Source organism: Pteropus vampyrus, unplaced genomic scaffold, assembly GCF_000151845.1.
Source record: "Pteropus vampyrus isolate Shadow unplaced genomic scaffold, Pvam_2.0 Scaffold276, whole genome shotgun sequence".
Classification (NCBI taxonomy): Eukaryota; Metazoa; Chordata; class Mammalia; order Chiroptera; family Pteropodidae; genus Pteropus; species Pteropus vampyrus.
The window spans coordinates 494,906-502,319 of NW_011889057.1; the positions used below are offsets into that span (position 1 = coordinate 494,906).

A 7,414-nucleotide genomic window follows, 5' to 3' on the forward strand; every position below is an offset into this window, starting at 1 on the left:
TTTTTTTTCCGTTAGATTATATCAGATCCCTGTTACTCCATCTTGGGTAGAGCAATGTCCTACCTCTATTCAAGTAGGACTGGAAATCCTGATATCTTAGGATTAGGGTTTTCATTCACAGAGTGTGGGCATAGTTGAGAAGAAGCTCTTACACGTTTTTAGTCTGAAATGAAACCAACTTTGAAGATAATAGTGAAATCAAATTTGGAGCAGGTAAGGCTAGGCCCAATCAAATACGAGTAGAGAATTTTCATAATTCCAAGCATTGGGAGGGTTAATAGAGTAAACAGGAGAGAAGCCTAAAGCTATGCATGTTAGATCATGATCCCAGTTACTATATTTCCTTACTTTCTGACTGACACTTATTGTCAATTGACAAATTTGCTTCCAGCAAAATTTTAACTTGCTGAAAATCTGTACGTCTTATGCTGCTTTGGATTTGTTGTGTTTTTTTAATTTTGTATTGTTATTTCATTTGTTGCATTATTTCATTCTTTGCACTTTATAGTGAGGACAGGTTAAAACTGAATTAGGATAATGAAATTCTGGCAGTAACTTCAAAGGAAGAAAAACACATTTTCTAATAACACCTCCAGGGCCACTTAATTTTGCTATAACTTCTCTTCGTAGTTCATTGTCTCATCCAAGGGATAAGAAGCTGCCACATTGGTGAATTTCTCAAAATTGTTATATAGAAGAATGAACAGACATATTTAGCATTGTTCCATATTAGAACTAGAATGAATTAACAAGGAGCCTGTTACTTGTTTTTAACACTGTTCCTTCATGATGAAAAATTTTCCACTGGGCAATTAGTCACATAAAGCAATAAACTTGGTCAAGCCTTTTTTTAATCTTAGTCATGTTAAAATTTTTATTTTCCATGTATATAATTTTATATACATGCAAAAAAAATTATACAAGTCTCTTTTTACTGTTTTTCAGTGCACACAGAGACTTCTTAACTGCTTTATAAAAATGGTCAAACATTTTTCTGTATGTTTTCTTATTTAACCCTACTTCATAAAAACCTATTTAAAGCAACTGGTATAACTTTTAGTTAAGTGCATAATGATACTGGGGATGTGGCATAATTATTCAACTATTACTATTGATGACATTCATGTTGTTTCAAGGTTTTTGAACAGTAAATAATACTAGTTTCTGTAACCTTTCTCATTAACTTCTAAGTATTTTATACATTTGGCACTAGGAATGGAATATTTCTATTTGATTTTTTTAGGTGCCTATTACTAACATAGAGAAAAGGCATTGATTTCTAAATGTTTTAGAAATCTACAAGAGGTTGTCTCTGAGAAAGGAGAAATAGAAAGTAAGGGACCTGGGGACTGTTGTTCTTTCATAACATACAGAATTAAATGATTTTTTAAACCATGTACATGTATAATTTTGATAAAAATAAAAAAATACAAAGTAAATGGTAATGGGGCATCTCTATTAGTTTCCAAATTTAACTGAAATGCTACAGTGTTTTACCATTTAGGATAATATTTACTATTCTTATATTTAAATCATTTCCTAGAATGCTTATTTACTTATTTTTATTATTTACATTGTTATGCATGTATGCTGACTTCTGTCAAAAAAGTTTTCAGCATTTATTAATAATGAAAATCCTAATCTGATCATAATTATAGTGATTTTCTTATTAAACCACCCTTGCCTTCTAAAAATAATCTTTACTTAGTTGTAGAGTATTACACTTTTGTACACTGATGAATTCTCTGCTAATATTTTATTTAAAATAATGGCCCACAAAGTAGCTTTCGTTCCAGTGGTTAAATGATAATTATTAACAGTGTGTCATTGATCACAATAACTAGAGAGGTGCTAGAGGTGGTGAATTTTGCAAAGAGGGAATTGGTATCTGCAGCCACTGGGCCCAGGGATCCAGCCACCAGGGTAAGGCAGCTCTGTAATAAATAATTGGGGGCAAGGGGCAATAGTAATAAATAAGGCAGCTCTGTAATAAATAATTGGGGGCAATAGTGCTGCTTTTGCTTCTTTTTGGCAGAAACTTGCATCTTCCTTGCCACCAGCATTCCATAGAAGGAACTCATGCTCACACTGAATGAACGTGATCTACTCGTCCTTCTCTTCCTGTGTGGAGAAAGAGATCCAGTACACTATGTGGCTCCCCTCAACCACCCAGCCATCTGCTTCTGCTTTTGCAGACTTTGATAAGCTACCCATTGTTGTTGGGGATGTAAAGCTCAAAGCAGTTTGGTTGCCAAGGGTCATCCACCTCTCTAATGCTTAATTCTCCTGAGAGATGATTCCTCCTGGCTCCTTGTATGCCACGTACTCAAAATAGAGGCAGTTGTCTGTGAGGAGCCAGCCCTCCCTGTCCCGGTTGGATAAGGTATAGGTCAGATCATTCCCATTATCCTCAGGAATCTTGAAGGGCTCATGTTCCTGAGCAGATCCTCAGCAGGTCCTGCCCTCATTGATGTCCCAATCTGAGGCCACAAAGTGCTCCAGGTCCCACTTGTTCCAGACGTTGAGATTGTAAAGGCTGGTGTTTAGCATGGTGAGGGGGGGAGGGACAGCATGTAGCATGTGTCCATTGACTGGAAAACTGTGAAGTTGCACAGGTAGTAGTATTGCTGGCAGGAGGCTTCCATCATCTATCTGGTCAATCTTCTTAGCCCACCAGGGAGGTGGGAAGCTCCGTAGAAATTGCATGAGGGCCTGCAACAGGTTGAGGTCGATGAACTCCTGCAGATCCTCAAAGATATGGAGCACTGCCAGACTCAGTTCTTCCTTTCCCCAGGTATTCCCCCATGGCTGTTTCATTCAGGCCCTTGACCTTGTATAGGAAATGGGCAATCTCCTCGGGTGTTTCTGGAGAAGTTCATTCTCCACTAAGAACTAGATGCCCTTATAGGGTCCATGTTGAAGTTCGTTCTGCCCATTGCCATTTTCTGGCTCCATTGTAAGGTCTTTCTGCCCTCATTGGCCTCTACACTCTCCCCTTACTCCTGGCTTCACTGAGATCCTTCTGCAGATGCTGATCTCTACCATCAACTCTTATTTGCTGGGCAGGACGTTCTCCAGCTCCATCAACTCCTCAGAGTCAGGTCTGGGGGCTCACGGACACTGTCCTTCCTCTGTGGCGGTTAGGAAGCTGCGTGGGAAGTCCAGGGCTGTCCCGTGGGTGTAGTCTGGATCACGTTGGCCTGCGAGTTCCGGTGAGCCGGATCAAATGCGCCGGGAGTCACCGCCAGCCGCCTCCTCTGTGACAGTACTCAGCGCTGAAAAGACTCCCTTTGTCTCCCAACTGCCTTGCCAGTAAGGAGTTCTGCATTTATATAAGTGAGATTTGTCAATAGTTGTATTATACAAGGAAAAAGAAAACTATAGCATGCTATATTGGAGAAGCTGGAATAGCTAGTGCTGAAAAGATGGCACTTAGCATTAAATATTTACAAGCAAGCCAAATAAAACAATTTTAAAACTCTAAGCACTATGTTCTATGATCTCACCACATCTGGCATGAAGCTTCAATCAAGGTAAATCCAATAATATCACAAAATCGTAAGTTTATTACCTTTAGAGTTGGCATCAGGCAACCACAAATCTCCCTGGCAATGGCAAGACATTGAACCTCTTAGAAATTGTCAGGTTCCATCCCTAAAGACTATCAGCCTTGCTAAATTTTAACTGAAATGCTTTCATATTTTATCATTTTACGTACCATTACCCATTCATGTAAGCATGGGGAGCATTTTAATTATTTTAGCCAACCCACAATACCACTATTTTCCATGAGAGCCCATTTTGAACAATAATCAACAATTAACAATCCATTAATATCTCCAATACAAATTAATTTCTGACATTAACTAGTTTAATAAGCAAAATAGCTAATATTGATCAGAGTTAAGACAGCTAAAGTGCTTTTGGTAATCCCTTTGGAGTGTGAATTCCCAATTAGAATGCTAGCTGCACCTAGAGTATTATTTTAACATATCCATATTTCACTCTCTGTACTAAGATATTTTAAACTGAATTATAGATATTGTAACACCAGATTCAAAGTCTGCCACTTAATAGCTATGTGATATTGGATATGAATGTCATTTGACTTCCTTGAGTCTCAGTTTCCTTAAGTGTAAAATGAGGATAATAACCTCACGGAATGGTGAGAATTAAACAATGGATATGAAAAGGCATTATAAACTCTAAAATAGTCTGCAAATGTTAGGCATTATTATTGGATAATAATACCTCAAACAGAGGTTAGGTTCTGTTGAGGTCCTTTGAGGAATTTTCCATTACATGGAAGGTTAGGTGACCTCTAATGTTCACCTATTGTAAATATTACAGTTTTGATATTCTCTTTGCTTGTATACAAACACAAGGAAAAGAGCAAAGTAAGTTATGGGGTTCTTATCCCAGAAGGCCAAAATAATTAGACTGGCACTGGGGCTGTAACCCTCACCTATGCTATTCCATTGGAAGATTATCAAATGTGGACAAACTTAATAGATTTAATAATAACAACAACGAACATTTAACCAGTGTTTATTATCTTCCAGGCAGTGTGCTAATTAAGTACATTATCTTATTTAATCCCCACAATAACCCAATATAGTAGGTATTGCTTTTAAGCCCATTTTAAAACAAAGGCACTAAGGCTTAGAGAAATTAAGTTAACTGCCCAAGTACTAGTAAAGAATTTAAATTTAGCTGTTCTTGAGAACTTATACTTTAAACATAGTAGTTAGTATGTAAATATATATGAATTACATTATATAAAATATGTAATATATAAAAGTAAACATGAATTATATATTATCTAATATATATATATAGCTACATGAATTTTTTCTAACATTCTGGACTTAATAACAAGGTGGGCAGACAAAATGCATGCTGTCACCTTCATTAAAACAAACATACATAAACTTTCAATTAGTTTTCCTGAAATTCAAGAATTAACTCACAAAAACTTTGTAGAAGCATACCTATGTTGTTTTTTCCCTGTCTCATTTAATGTTTCCTCTTTTTCTTTTTAGTTTTCTCTTTTCCCATGTGTTGTAGGTTGTCCGCAAAGATAGCTACCAATACTTCCTGCCATTCCTATATATGCATGCTGCTCTTCTCATCAAGAAGTGGCATCTATTTCCCTACCCCTTGAATCTGGACTGAACTTGCTACTTGCTTTAACCATAAGAATGTGGTGGGAGTAAAGCTGTGACAGTTTGGAGCTTAGGACTCAAGAAACTTGGCAGCTTCTGCTTGTCACTCTCTTAGAGTCTTATCAAAAAAGTCCAGCCATCCTGTAAGAATATGTAGTGAGAAAAGCTCCAGCTAACAGCAGGCACCAAGTGACGAATGTGTGAGGCCAAATCATGGATCATCTTGATTTAGTCGAGCCTCCAGATGACTATATCACATGAGTGACCCCAGGAGCAGAAAAACCACACAGCTGTGGCCAGCTAACCCACAGAATAGTAAGAAATAAAAAACTGTTGTTATAAGCCACTAGGTTTTGTGGTGGTTTGTTACGCAGCAAAGGCTAACTGAAATATGATAGGCCAGAAACATTTAGACAGAATGGCCACATTCTTGGGAAATGTCTTTAGGTAAAGAGATGACTGTTGGCTATAAAAGAGCTTGAAGAGTAAAGTAAAATATGTGGCTGATTTGGGTTTGTCTTATCCAGATACAGATTTTCAACCAAGAACTAGCATAAAAAAAAAAGAAAAACAACTACAGATTTTCAACCAAGAACTAGCATAAAAAAAAAAGAAAAACACATAAAAGAAAATAAGAATGTGTCTCATTTTGTCCAATAATCCATCTGCTGGACCTGAGCCAAACAGGAGAACAGGTTCTCATATATAAACGTCTTATTCCTTGAAGTTGGCTTTATGGTACAAAGAGGCATCTTCCCTCTCTAGAGAGTTAGAAACCTACACTTACTAGATGGAGAATATACCAAAAGATCAAGCTTTTTAGGAGCTGCATTTGGAACTGCAACCAATTAGCCAATTGTCCATGAAATGGAAGTTAAAGCCAACAAAATATTGTTTTAAAATTATCTGAGAAAAAACATTTTTAATTTTTCTATATTTCTTAGGATATATTGAGGTTCACTTTTCTCATTATATTTTACCAATGACATTATTAAAATGACACCTCATTTTCTCCAAGCCCAGCAGGGAAAGGAGGCCCTGAAGTATTAGAAGAAATCATTTTAAAAGTAGAATGTTTCAACAACAAATTGTAAGCATTGAGTAGGCAGTGCTAACTTTACCAGTTATCTCAAAATTCCAAATGTGACAAACACCTGTCTTTCCCCTCCCCTCTTCCCCACCCCCGATTACTGCAGAGAAAAGGAATATAAGAAATTGAGAGTTGCTTTTCATTAAGTAAAGGAAATAAGGCTGAAGGAAAAACCTAAAGGTGATCTTCAAATACAAAAGAGAGGCATCAACTTTGTTTCCAAAGACAGAATGTGAAGCAGAAAAATGGTGATTGAAGGAGGTAGATTCAAAGAGTTCTTTTTTGAGGAATGGATTTTCACTTCTCTGAGGGAGCTAAAGTATGCATAGGAAAATGGGTGAAATTACTTTCTTGATTTTGTCATGTGTAAGAATTTTTCTCTCTCTATATATACTTTTTGGGTTCTTAAAATGAAGATTTTCACACATAGAGAAAAATAGAAAGATTAGTACAAAGAATAGCTTTACTCCTTCCAGGACCAACAATTCATATTTTGCCAAATTTACTGAACGATGTCAAAGAAAATTACAGATGTTAAGATGTCACTGCACTTCACATCTTCATCAGCATTCATCTCCCCCCTCCCCCCCAAAAAAGCCAACATGGATGGACCTAGAAGGTCTCATGCTAAGTGGAAGAAGTCAGAGAAAGACATATATCATGTGATTTCACTTATATGTGGTATCTAAAAAACAAACAAAACAGAAACAAACTCATAGATACAGAGAACAAATTGATGGTTGCCAGATGGGAAGGGGGTTAGGGGAAAGGGTGCAAAAGGTGAAAGGGATTAAGAAGTACAAATTGCCAGTTATAAAAATAGTCATGAGGATACAAATTATAGCATAGGGAAAAGAGTCAGTAATATTGCAATAACTATGTATGGTATCATATGGGTACTAGATCTATTGGTGATCACTTCTTAAGATGTATAAATGTTTGTACACCTAAAACTAAAATAATATTGTATGTCAACTGTAATTGAAAAATAAATTGAAGGAAAAAAAAGAAATTTAGGGTAAGTCACACCTTAAAAAAGGTCACAGACTTCTCTGATCACATTTAGGTAATAAAAAAAAAAATCTCAATTCAGTTACAGAAAAATGCAATGTTTAACTCCAAAATAAAAAAACAAGTATTGTTTTACAAAACCGTAATG

The 7,414-nt window shown here is 36.4% G+C and overlaps 1 pseudogene; it reads right to left on the reverse strand.

Annotated features, from left to right (window-relative positions):
• Window positions 1–1,799: 1,799 nt before the first annotated feature.
• Window positions 1,800–6,829, reverse strand: LOC105302697 (annotated as a pseudogene).
• Between the last annotated feature and the right edge of the window lie 585 nt (window positions 6,830–7,414).